We start from the raw sequence: 14,503 nt of genomic DNA on the forward strand, positions 1-14,503 counted from the left end.
AAGCCCTTTTCTTTCAAGTATTCCAGAATATATCTCACTAACATGCCAAATCACTCCGCAGTGCATTTAGAAAACAGTGTTCGCGCACAACGGCTATCTAAAATCTAATTTCACACAAACAAATAATATCTATTGATAGTGGTTTGCAACTGCAGAATGTAATTAATTCAGTTGACCGTTTGTGCCACATTGAATCATTTACATGCCACATTCGAGGGAGAAAAAAGAACTCTTGTCACACTGGAGCTATATAAAATAAGGTATTCGTACATGGGGAAATAGCCCGTTGTAGTGTCTGGAAATTTGTTTCCTAAAGTTTTCCTCTGATTAAAAGAAACTAATGATAAATTTGATCCTAGTGTTACAGAAGAGGTCAATCGTTTAACCGACTAGAAGAAGATGTTTACGTCACTTGCTACAACTCGAGGAACTGGAAAAACTCGATTTACAAAACACGTCTTGAGATCATATTAAAATCATACGTTGCTGATAACAATTTTGGTTGATACTGAATTCCTGGGGTTTACAGACTAATGCTCTAGGGTATGACACCATGTTCACAGCTGACGACAATCACCTACTTGTGCAGTGAAAGTAAGAATGGTTAACTCCATACCTATGTGCCAGGCGCGTGATGTCCATTTTTATCATCAGCTTAAAAACTTTATTTCGGGAACCGAGCGGAAACTCCACAACCGCACAGATGCAATAATGATTCGTAGCATAGTCCATTATCAGCTTTTAGCACCGATTTTCAGGTGATGTCTTTTCATGCGTAGTGCGCATCAAAATTTATTTCCGAAAAAGAGATATTTTTAAATGTACACGAAGTCTATTTTCTGCCGAATCTTCGGAAGGAACTACGTAACTGCGTGAAGACTGTATTCACTAGATGTTCTTGGTGCTGCGGTTATATTTACTTCGAATATTTATACGACAAGTACCATTCATCCAATTGTTCCTAAGAAAGTGAGGTAATATGAGGACCCCACAGAGTTTGTTAAGCCACTCAAGGAGTGACGTCTTGACAAAAATGATATTATGGTCAATTTTGACGTCACATCCATTTCCACGAGGGTACTGCTAGAGGACTCCTTGAAACTATTTGAGAACCATTTCGACGAAGACACAGTGGAATAATAATGCCATGCGCTTACAACCACGTACACTAGTGGCCATTAAAATTGCTACACCACGAAGATGACGCGCTACAGACGCGAAATTTAACCGACAGGAAGAAGATGCTGTGATATGCAAATGATTAGCTTTTCAGAGCATTCACACAAGGTTGGCACCGGTGGCGACACCTACAACGTGCTGACATGAGGAAAATTTCCAACCGATTTCTCATACACAAACAGCAGTTGACCGGCGTTGCCTGGTGAAACGTTGTTGTGATGCTTCGTGTAAGGAGGAGAAATGCGTACCATCACGTTTCAGACTTTGATAAAGATCGGATTGTAACCTATCGCGATTGCGGTTTATCGTATCGCGACATCGCCGCTCGCGTTGGGCGAGATCCAGTGACTGTTAGCAGAATGTGGAACCGGTGGGTTCAGGAGGGTAATGGAATGCCGTGCTGGATCCCAACGGCCTCATATCCCTAGCAGTCGAGATGACAGGCATCTTATCCGCATGGCTGTAACGGATTGTGCAGCCACGTCTCGATCCCTGAGTCAACAGATGGGGACGTTTGCAAGACAACAACCATCTGCACGTACAGTTCGACGACGTTTGCAGCAGCATGGACTATCAGCTCGGAGACCATGGCTGTAATTACCCTCGACGCTGCATCACAGACAGGAGCGTTTGCGAAGGTGTACTCAACGACGAACCTGGGTGCACGAATGCCAAAAGGTCGTTTTTTCGGATGAATCCAGGTTGTGTTTACAGCATCATGATGGTCGCATCCGTGTTTGGCGACATCGCGGTGAATGCACATTAGAAGTGTGTATCCGTCATCGCCATACTGGCGTATCACCCGGCATGATGGTATGGGGTACCATTGGTTACACGTCTCGGTCACCTCTTGTTCGCATTGACGGCACTTTGAACAGTGGACGCTACATTTCAGATGTGTTACGACCCGTGGCTCTACCCTTCAAATGGTTCAAATGGCTCTGAGCACTATGGGACTCAACTTCTGAGGTCATTAGTCCCCTAGAACTTAGAACTAGTTAAACCTAACTAACCTAAGGACATCACAAACATCCATGCCCGAGGCAGGATTCGAACCTGCGACCGTAGCGGTCTTGCGGTTCCAGACTGCAGCGCCTTTAACCGCACGGCCACTTCGGCCGGCGCTCTACCCTTCATTCGATCCCTGCGAAACCCTACACTTCAGCAGGATAATGCACGACCGCATGCTGCAGGTCCATTACGGGCCTTTCTGGATACAGAAAATGTTCGACTGCTGCCCTGGCCAGCACATTCTCCACATCCCTCACCAATTGAAAACGTCCGGTCAATAGTGGCCGCGCAACTAGCTCGTCACAATACGCCAGTCACTACTCTTGATGAACTGTGGTATCGTGTTGAAGCTACTTGGGCAGCTGTACCTGTACATGCCATCCAAGCTCTGTTTGACTCAATGCCCAGGCATATCAAGGCCGTTATTACAGCCAGAGTTGGTTGTTCTGGGTGTTGATTTCTCAGGATCTATGCTCCCAAATGGAGTGAAAATGTAATCACATGTCAGTTCTAGTATAATATATTTGTCCAATGAATACCTGTTTATCATCTGCAATTCTTCCTGGTGTAGCAATTTTAATGGTCAGTAGTGTATTTTCGGACGGGGTGCAGGTTTTACCAGCAGGTGGATCGAGTTGCTGTGGGATCCCCACTGGCACCATGTATCGCCAAACTGTACACCGAATACTTCGAGGATATCGTCTTAGAAACAGCACGCCTTAAAACCATGGTCTTTTATCCGTACGTGGACGATACTTTCGCGATCTGGCCGCACGGCGAGGACACCCTAAAAGAATTTCTCAACCATCTGAACAGCATATACGATAATATCGCAATGGAATTAGAAGAAAATTGGTGCCTACACTTCCTCGGTATCCTAATAAAGAAGGAAACGGACTGTACAATGAGACACTCGATCTACCGAGAGAAAACGCACATTGATCTGTATCTCAACGCCATCAGCTGCCATCACCCAGCAGAAAGGAAAACCGTGCTCACTAACCTTGGCGCAGAGCGCACGACATATGCGACAAGGGTAGATTACGTACTGAGATGCAGCACCTGAAGAAGACCTTCCAGAAGAATGGCTACACTGAAGCGCAGATTAGATGTCCTCTCAAGACGAGTAAGAAGACGAAGGAGGACCTTCAGGAAGAAGAGGACAACTAGAGCTTGGTGTTCCTCTCGTACGTTGAGCCCCCCACGGCAAAGATTGCCAGAATACTGGAGAAGAACAAGATCAAAACCATCTACATCTACATCTACATCTATACTCCGCGAGCCACCTTACGGTGTGTAGCGGAGGGTACTTATTGTACCACTATCTGATCCCCCCTTCTCTGTTCCATTCACGAATTGTGCGTGGGAAGAACGACTGCTTGTAAGTCTCCGTATTTGCTCTAATTTCTCGGATCTTTTCGTTGTGATCATTACGCGAGATATATGTGGGCGGTAGTAATATGTTTCCCATCTCTTCCCGGAATGTGCTCTCTCGTAATTTCGATAATAAACCTCTCCGTATTGCGTAACGCCTTTCTTGAAGTGTCCGCCACTGGAGCTTGTTCAGCATCTCCGTAACGCTCTCGCGCTGACTAAATGTCCCCATGACGAATCGCGCTGCTTTTCGCTGGATCATGTCTATCTCTTCTATTAATCCAACCTGGTAAGGGTCCCATACTGATGAGCAATACTCAAGAATCGGACGAACAAGCGTTTTGTAAGCTACTTCTTTCGTCGATGAGTCACATTTTCTTAGAATTCTTCCTATGAATCTCAACCTGGCGCCTGCTTTTCCCACTATTTGTTTTATGTGATCATTCCACTTCAGATCGCTCCGGATAGTAACTCCTAAGTATTTTACGGTCGTTACCGCTTCCAATGATTTACCACCTATGGCATAATCGTACTGGAATGGATTTCTGCCCCTATGTATGCGCATTATATTACATTTATCTACGTTTAGGGAAAGCTGCCAGCTGTCGCACCATTCATTAATCCTCTGCAGGTCTTCCTGGAGTACGTACGAGTCTTCTGATGTTGCTACTTTCTTGTAGACAACCGTGTCATCTGCAAATAGCCTCACGGAGCTTCCGATGTTGTCAACTAAGTCATTTATGTATATTGTAAACAATAAAGGTCCTATCACGCTTCCTTGCGGTACTCCCGAAATTACCTCTACATCTGCAGATTTTGAACCGTTAAGAATGACATGTTGTGTTCTTTCTTCTAGGAAATCCTGAATCCAATCACAAACCTGGTCCGATATTCCGTAAGCTCGTATTTTTTTCACTAAACGTAAGTGCGGAACCGTATCAAATGCCTTCCTGAAGTCCAGGAATACGGCATCAATCTGCTCGCCAGTGTCTACGGCACTGTGAATTTCTTGGACAAATAGGGCGAGCTGAGTTTCACATGATCTCTGTTTGCGGAATCCATGTTGGTTATGATGAAGGAGATTTGTATTATCTAAGAACGTCATAATACGAGAACATAAAACATGTTCCATTATTCTACAACAGATTGACGTAAGCGAAATAGGCCTATAATTATTCGCATCTGATTTATGCCCCTTCTTGAAAATGGGAACGACCTGCGCTTTCTTCCAGTCGCTAGGTACTTTACGTTCTTCCAGAGATCTACGATAAATTGCTGATAGAAAGGGGGCAAGTTCTTTAGCATAATCACTGTAGAATCTTACGGGTATCTCGTCTGGTCCGGATGCTTTTCCGCTACTAAGTGATAGCAGTTGTTTTTCAATTCCGATATCGTTTATTTCAATATTTTCCATTTTGGCGTCCGTGCGACGGCTGAAGTCAGGGACCGTGTTACGATTTTCCGCAGTGAAACAGTTTCGGAACACTGAATTCAGTATTTCTGCCTTTCTTCGGTCGTCCTCTGTTTCGGTGCCATCGTGGGCTCAGTGAAGGACAACTTGGATCTAAGAACACTAGGTGTCTACAGCATTTCCTGTGAATGTGGAAAACAACATGTCGGACAGTCGCACCGTAGCATCAGACAACGCCTCTCTCAAAAGGTGAGAAGTGTTCGCCACGGACAAAAGGAGAAATCCGTGTGAGCGGAGAACAGTCTCGGTGAAGAACACGCGTTTTAGTTTGGCTGTCTGTGAATTGTGGTGTTGTTCTGGTGGTGTCTTGTACTTGCCTAAGGTTGACGAGATGTTGGGTATTTTAAGGATTAAGGATTGGTATTAGGACTTGGAGATTTTGGGATTTTTCTCTTAGACTTAGTCGTCGACGGCGGGTGATGGAATAAACTGGCCGCACCGACACGAGACACTGGGATCTACCGCGCGCGACCCTCCCCCCCTCCTCCCCCCCACCGCCATCCCCCTTCAACAGCGCCGATTCCGTTCGCGGCTGATTGGTTCGACAGGTGTCGAGGATGAAGAGAAGCCCGTGGGGCAGCGGCTATAAAGACCCGGACGAAACGTGAACCGGACACTTCGCCTGAACATTTCGTGTAAGAAACTTGCTGAAATGTTGCTGGAGAACGGCGCATTGACTCGGTTGTCAACCCTAGAAGATTTTACCAGCAAACTGAGGTCATGTAAAAGAGTGAGTGAAAGATCTCCTGTAGGACAGCTAGGCTTCAAATTTTCATTCTGTGTTAATCCAAGTCGTTATTATTATTTCTCACTGATTTACATACCTTATTAAACCTCCTATTGCCACGAATTTCGATCCCGAAAAAATACAAATAAAAAACTGCTGAATGCATTTGGAAATCGGATACAGATTCTCCGCTCCCTAGAGAGATGCCTTGACCGCTGGCCCTTTCGTTGAACAGTGTTTATCTTATCGTTACGGAAGCGACAGTCATAAAAGTTTTTTCCTTTGAATTCTAGGAAATGACGAAGTAGATAATGATGAAAAATGCTCAGTTTTCCATTCTCTATGGTTCCCGTCAATTTGGAGTCGAATGCGCGTCATGAAGTTTAGGGATGCGTTACCCAAAAGTGGAGGGAATTAGGCCAAAATAGTGCCCTCTTGACTATAATGAAAACTTATCGGCAGCTGTGACTTTCAAAGTCAAAAGTAAGTGTATCTGGCCCAAGTCACTGTTACTTTACAATGTTAGTCGTGTCAGATCGAGGAACTAACAGTTAGTTGGAGGACGTATTAGTCGAAGAAACGAACTTGGTGCTGTTTATTAGTACGAAAATAAACTGAATTGTGCATGTGTAGGTTGAATTGTTTGATTTTGGTGCAATTTTTGTGACCTTCATATCTTGGAGTTCTCATCAAATGGCTCTCAGCACTATAGGACTTAACATCTGAGGTCGTCAGTCCCCTACAACTTAGAACTACTTAAACCTAACTAACCTAAGGACATTACACACATCCATGCCCGAGGCAGGATTCGAACCTGCGACCGTAGCGGTCGTGCGGTTCCATACTGAAGTGCCTAGAACCGCTCGGTCACACCGGTCGGCTATATGCATTCAATACGTACAATCGTATCCACTCATCCGAGCCACACTTGTTTTCCCAAGCCTGTACATTGATTATAATGAATATCGTCTGATAGTGCCGTTTTTCTTTTTTTCTTTATTCTATCTGTGACGATGTAATCAACTTACCAGTAAGTGTGAAAAAACTAAATTTCAGCAAATTAGGAATAAGTTAAAGTGATAATATTTAATTGATGAAACCAAAAAGAACCAAAATACAAAGAAATGGAAGTGGTAAACTTCTTTTAGAATGTTTACCTCTATGCATTTCTATTGCCGCTTACCGTTTTGTGACCTAGTCAGTATGTCTCCGAGTGGGAAAATATTTTACACGAACAGTTAAAATTACTTTTCATGCAGATTTTATAAACAAATTACTAATGTTATTGTAATGTGTGAATCCTTTGTGTTAGTGTGTGCCTCGGTAGCGCACTAGCCGTCACAACTCACAACTCCTTGCGGGTTTCTACATATCACCCTATTTCCATGCTGCTTATTTACGTCACACATAATATTGTGCTGGCTGTTGTACTGCTCGGATAAATATCTAGTCATTACAACTTCGTAGAGGTTAAACCTGCAGTCTTATTTATATTCAGTCATACCGCTATATTAAGTCAAACTACCGTTATGCATTCTACTTTCTTAGAAATTGATTAAAGTAATTAATAATCAACTCGAATATATTTGCGTATAATTCAACATTATGAAAATGTGACCTGTATTAGCCACTCAATGCATAATAATATACATCAGAAATCCTAGTCGCAGTTTTCGCGGACGGTTTGCCTTAATTACACGCAGTCTTCATTTTCCGATGGATGCCTACTGGTGTTCGTCCTTCGGCAATCAAGAAAAAACTGTTTAGACGCATTTGGTAATAACGTCACCACCGCACACACGTCGAAAAGACACGAATTCCACACTAATCTCTTGCCTGCATATCGGTGCTTATATACTGAAGTCGCACTGCGTTGCAAAAATGATGCAACAGCGTCCTCAAACGAAAACTTTTTTGTCGCCTCTTATACTTGTCTTTACGTAGACCAAAATTTAAGATAGTTAATTAAGGCAAAGAACTGCCGAAAGAAAGGGAACTGCCTGTGGAATTTACAATAAACAGAAGTGTAGCAGAAAATCAGGCTAGTGAAAAAAATTGTAACATTTTAAAAAAGAAGAAAACAAAGCAACGTTACTCTAGTGAACAGAGACTTTCTTGTTGCCGAAGGTTCGTGTCGCAGTGAGTTGACAGTCAGTGAGCCACTAGAGCCCTTTATGTCGCTATGAAACATGTCCAGGCGTAACACAGAACGGGACGTCATGCTAGGTGAGGCAAGAGCTTCATTAGCGAAATGGAAGCAGTGGTGACGTAATGGCAACGTTCTCGAGGACACACCACGTAACGAATAGACGAGAGCGCACTCTAAAAGTCATGTGTGCCGGTTGACCAACACGTCATTCAAAGTCGGTAACCAGTTAGGTGTCGGCGTTAATAGCTCTAGAGACTGAAATAAAACGCAGTTGTTTTTGAACAGCAGTCACAGTAAGAAAGGTCTATACATTAAATGAAATAGTTGTAAATAACAGTTAGTTTGTTATATTGCCACTTGGTGCATCTTTGAATGCAATTGTAATGAAATTTACCTGTTCACTCTGAACATTGCCACTTTAAATATCTTTGTATGCTGAACACGTGAGCGCTACACAGTCTCTGGTTTCCGGAGGTCGCATTATTGAGAAAATCGAGGGCAGGATAGTATAAATAGCCGAGCAGTCGCAGCTTTGCACAGTGGTTGTTGAGAAATAGTGGAAAGAGAGTGCTGGATCATGGCGAAATGAGCAGCTTGGCTCTGAGCACTATGGGACTCAACTGCTGAGGTCATTAGTCCCCTAGAACTTAGAACTAGTTAAACCTAACTAACCTAAGGACATCACAAACATCCATGCCCGAGGCAGGATTCGAACCTGCGACCGTAGCGGTCTTGCGGTTCCAGACTGCAGCGCCTTTAACCGCACGGCCACTTCGGCCGGCTGAGCAGCTTGGATACGGGGGTGTTGCACAGAGATTTCTATTTGAGATGTTCCATAATATGCAGCCTCAGGATGAAGGATGATTTTTAAGATGATTGTAAAAGGCACAGAACTTCAGAAAAACGTAACTTATTTTGAGTATGCTAGCTGCAAGCAAGAGTTCAGTAATGATTGCTGTGCAAGGATACCACTGTTTCGAAGAATATCTACGAGTTGGTAATCTGGGAGACCTATCAATCATGTGTTCAGAATTCTATTTAGTCCTCCCCATATAGATCAGTTAAACAATTTGTATTAGGTTCAAGTGGTTCTGAACACTATGGGACTTAAAATTCTGAGGTCATCAGTCCCCTAGAACTTAGAACTACTTAAACCTAACTAACCTAAGGACATCACACACACCCATGCCCGAAGCAGGATTGTATTAGGAATTCAAGAAAACAAATTTTTGTAATAGAAATATTTTTTAGAAGTAGACATTATCTAATATGACGATGCGGAAAGACCAGAGAATGTTGATTGGAGTCCACTTTTGCTCATTAAAAGAATTTCAAGGTACTTCCTTGTGTTATTTACAGATGTTTACAGATATTTCACAAAGCATATTCCCACTGTTCTAAAGAAACATTTTCGGTGAAATTTGCACTGTTACGCCTTGAACTGTGGGTGAACAATAGATAATTATTTGGAGAAGAGAATCAAAACCTAATTTACTAAAACATCGGCTTGAAAGGAGTAACAATAAGAAGACAGCCTGCTGCTCAGTGATTTATTTCACATCATCATTTGCTGTGCAGCCTTAGAAGAGCCAGGTTATCCGTTGCAAGGTAAGAATTTTCTGTAGGGCATAAATGTACATTTTTGACAGTATATTAGGTACAGCTTTCAATTAATGAAATTTCATGTAAATTCAACTGATGCAAATTTGTTATAAGGCATATCCAAATTGCGAGACAACTAGTCATTCTGGGCATTCTTCTGAATCATTCTTTTATGCAACCTAATTTACAGGTAGTCAAATGCATTTCAGATGAACCAAAATCATATTCCAAATAAAATTATTTGCATAAATAAGTTCATGCTCAAAAGTAGGACAGCTACGCCGATTCTAGACCTGAATCTGGAACAGGAGTTTGAAAATCAGTCAGTTTTCAGATTTTTTGCAAGAAAATCCGTTACACAAAGTTTCACCATACAACTCCCAACTATACAGGTAATTTTCATGTAGACAAGTGAAATAACAGCGCACAGAGCATTGGCAAATTTAAAAAGTGTTTTGCACTATAAAAATTGCAGCAGGCGATTAAGTTCAATAATTATATGTATCTCCGTAGAAATTTTTAAGTCATCCATTACATCCATCTATAGCATTTCACAATGAGTACGTGTCAGTGTAAAAATCCTGGATAATGAACTAGAAACTTCTTACGAACAATTGTGGTTCTGTTCATGGTTAGCAGTTGTGTTGTGTCTCTGGAGAGGATGTCGTGTAAACCAACTAGTACATTCCAGGATGCACAAATTCAAAATTCGTGAAATTTGCAACATCTGATATCGATGCCACCTAATTACGACACTGAATTTTACGCCTGATGATCAACAAGTATAGTAGTACTAATTGCATTTTGTAACAGAATGTTCAACAGTAACCGTCAGTTTTTCAGTATAGAAACTGGACATGATCACAAAATTGTTTGTGAGCTGGAAAGAGGTAGTTTTTGACACCTGTACATTGCCATGAGCTTCGTGTTGCAATACCGCTTTGAACATTTTCTTAGAAGAATAAATTAAGTGATGGTGTGGCTACACGGTAGGTATCCACTGAAGCCATGCTCTCTTTCAGCTCCTAATTGGACCCAGATTCCAAAAAAATAATACACATCCACATGTGTCCATTCTACAGAAATTACCTCTCCTGTTAAATACACCTCACTTCTATCGCGATCAGCCTGTTATTCAGAGCCGCGCGGGGTACCCGCGTTGTGTGAGTCCTCCCTCGGGCATGAGTGTGTGTTTTGCCCGTAGCGTAAGTTAGTTTATGTTAGATTAAGCAATGTGTAAGCCTACGGACCGAAGACCTCAGCAGTTTTGTCCCATAGGAACTTATCACAAATTTCCAATTTCTGTTACTCAGCGTAGTTGCTACAAACGTCACGCATTGAACACTGTCCATCGTCTATGACTTTGTCACTACTAGGAAACGGATTTTTATGTTCTAAAAAACTTTAAAATATTTAATTTTTATCTAGGAAGAAATGAAAAATGAAAAAAAAGTCAAACATATTTTTTCAGTATTATAAAACTGTAAATACATTGTTAAGAACATCATTCTCTAATCCACATCTACATCTACATCAATACTCCGCAAGCCACCTGACGGTGTGGCGGAGGGTACTTTGAGTACCTCTATCGGTTCTCCCTTCTATTCCAGTCTCGTATTGTTCGTGGAAAGAAAGATTGTCGGTATGCCACTGTGTGGTCTCTAATCTCTCTGATTTTATCATCATGATCTCTTCGCGAGATTTACGTAGGAGGGAGCAATATACTGCTAGACTCCTCGGTGAAGGTATGTTCTCGAAACTTCAATAAAAGCCCGTACCGAGCTACTGAGCGTCTCTCCTGAAAAGTCTTCCACTGGAGTTTATCTATCACCTCCGTAACGCTTTCGCGATTACTAAATGATCCTGTAACGAAGCGCGCTGCTCTCCGTTGGATCTCCTCTATCTCTTCTGTCAACCCTATCTAGTACGGATCCCACACTGGTGAGCAATATTCAAGCAGTGGGCGAACAAGTGTACTGTAACCTACTTCCTTTGTTTTCGGATTGCATTTCCTTAGGATACTTCCACTGAATCTCAGTCTGGCATCTGCTTTACCGACGATCAACTTTATATGATCATTCCATTTTAAATCACTCCTAATGTCTACTCCCAGATAATTTATAGAATTAACTGCTTCCAGTTGCTGACCTGCTATATTGTAGCTAAATGATAAAGGATCTTTCTTTCTATGTATTCGCAGCACATTACACTTGTCTACATTGAGATTCAATTGCCATTCCCTGTACCATGCAATTCGTTGCAGATTCTCCTGCATTTCAGTACAATTTTCCATTGTTATAACCTCTCGATATACCACAGTATCATCCGCAAAAAGCCTCAGTGAACTTCCGATGTTATCCACAAGGTCATTTTTGTATATTGTGAATAATAACGGTCCTACGACACTCCCCTGCAGCACACCTGAAATCGGTCTTACTTCGGAAGACTTCTCTCCATTGAGAATAACATAATGCTGACACAGTGGTGGATCGAAGCAACTTTCTCCAAGTTTTCCGTTACAAATAGATGTCGGTTGTCTCGAACAAAGCACGGAATTCGGAGAAGGACGTTTCAGCATCACATGATGATACTCTTGAACATTTCATCAAAGGAATGACACTAGCACACACATTTTGAACTGCACAAACGTCTACCTGCGCTTCCAAAACCTCGGCTATTTTACACATGGTACGAAATCTACCATATTTTTCGAATACACTTCTAAACTCCTGTTTAATAGCTTCCACTTTTGGACATTTGAGTGTTTTTTTTTCAATGGCATGCACTTCATTAACTGTCTCAGATTACAATCTGGTTGATGTTTCTAATTTTTTGACACAGTGAAACAAAAACTCAAGATTGCAGATACATGAGGCAATTAATTTTTAGTGTACTTTCTTTGAGTAATTTCTGAAGAACTTCTATTGAAGAAGCGTCATCCTTATTTTATTCATCAATCACAGATTTAAAATTTTCAGAATTGTTTGCATAATACTCTGCTGCTTCCAACCATGTCCTCCAACGAGTAACTATGGGTCTAGCTGTAGATTCAAGATCTGGATTTGTTGCTCTGAAGAAATCAGTTCTTGTTACCGCTTTCACAAGCTCCTTTTTTCCATCTGAGATCAATTTGTCCACTTTAGGATTCAATGACTATATCTATTTATATACTCCGTGTAAACCGTATATTGTACAAGTTATGTATATCGCGTGTGCGAAGCTTACAGAAAGGCTTTCAGCCATCTTCTGTAAATATGTAGTAGCATTCATAAATAAGAGTAAAACACTAATGAATATCATCCATAACCACTGTAGAGTCACTGAATAAGCGAACCACACGTTTCGATGTTGATATTTCTTTACATACTAATAGAAAATACCGGTTTGAAGCTATTTCATCATTTTATGGCACACCTCCCACAACATTTCCCACTTCACAATCGCTGTAGACTGGTGATTCGTCAGTGCTTCCCTTTTTTTCTAATTTTTCATTCTACTCTGATCTTTCTTAGCATGTCTTCGTAAAGGCAGGCTCTTGCATTTTTATTAATGTTGGTTCCATTGACGTTTCAAAATAGTGTACCTCATTAGAGAATTTCTGACCGCTGAATTTCTCAATTTATATAAAGGAGTATCTCACGAAAGAAAATTGTTGCATAAATGTGCATAACATTCGCAACTTTTTGAAATTGCGGTACGTAAAGAGGAAGCCGCTTTACCTGAAAGAACTTGTCTAGAAGTTGTATGTGAAGCGACCATTCTGTGTTTACTTCCTGCTAAATACTGCAAGACTTCAGATCGCTTGTCTGCATTTACTGATTTACCACATTTTTTACAGAATTCTCCCATTGCTTGTAAAGGTGCCACTGAATTCAGCAATATACAGGGTGAGTCACCTAACGTTACCGCTGGATATATTTCGTAAACCACATCAACTACTGACGAACCGATTCCACAGACCGAACGTGAGGAGAGGGGCTAGTGTAATTGTTTAATACAAACCATACAAGAATGCACGGAAGTATTTTTTTTAACACAAACCTACATTTTTTTAAATGGAACCACGTTATTTTAGTTAGCACATCTGAACATATAAACAAATTCGTAATCAGTGCCGTTTGTTGCATTGTAAAATGTTAATTACATCCGGAGATATTGTAACCTAAAGTTGACGCTTGAAAACTCCGACGTTCAGTTGCGTGTTGTAACAAACACGGGCCACGGTCGGCGAGCAGCATCTGCAGCGCCAGCCCGTTCTCCTGATCTTACACCTCTGGACTTCTTTTTGTGGGGTACGTTAAAGGAGAATGTGTACCGCGATGTGCCTAAAACCCCAGAGGATATGAAACAACGTATTGTGGCAGCCTGCGGCGACATTACACCAGATGTACTGCGGCGTGTACGACATTCATTACTCCAGAGATTCCAATTGTGTGCAGCAAATGATGGCCACCACATTGAACATCTATTGGCCTGACATGTCGCGACACACTCTATTCCACTCCGTAATTGAAAACGGAAACCACGTGTGTACGTGTACCTCACCCCTCATGGCAATGTACAGTCGTGGACAAAACGAGCGAGACCCCTCGCCTTTTCGTTATGCTGATCCGCACGGCTTTAAAGTCTGCTACACAGCATAACAGGCAAGGCGACGAAGTGCTACCAACATACTATGCACAGGCGTGAAATTGAAAAACTATCTGAACTTTTTTAGGCTGTTTTCAATCATTTGTAAGACTATATTAATGCTCATTAGTGTGTTAAATACAACACGTAAATATAAGACAGAACTGAAGGAAGAAACGCTAATTGGTATGAACTGTACCAAAAAAATACATTTCAACTTATCGAGATAACATACCTGTTTTAGTAAGACAAAGAACCCCAGATCGTTACGAATTAGCAAAATATTATCCGCATTCGGCCGCGAAACGGTCTGTGTTCAGACCAGTCATACTGGATTACCGTTGCTGACCTACCATGGAAC

Source organism: Schistocerca nitens, chromosome 3 (assembly GCF_023898315.1).
Source record: "Schistocerca nitens isolate TAMUIC-IGC-003100 chromosome 3, iqSchNite1.1, whole genome shotgun sequence".
In the NCBI taxonomy this organism is placed as follows: Eukaryota; Metazoa; Arthropoda; class Insecta; order Orthoptera; family Acrididae; genus Schistocerca; species Schistocerca nitens.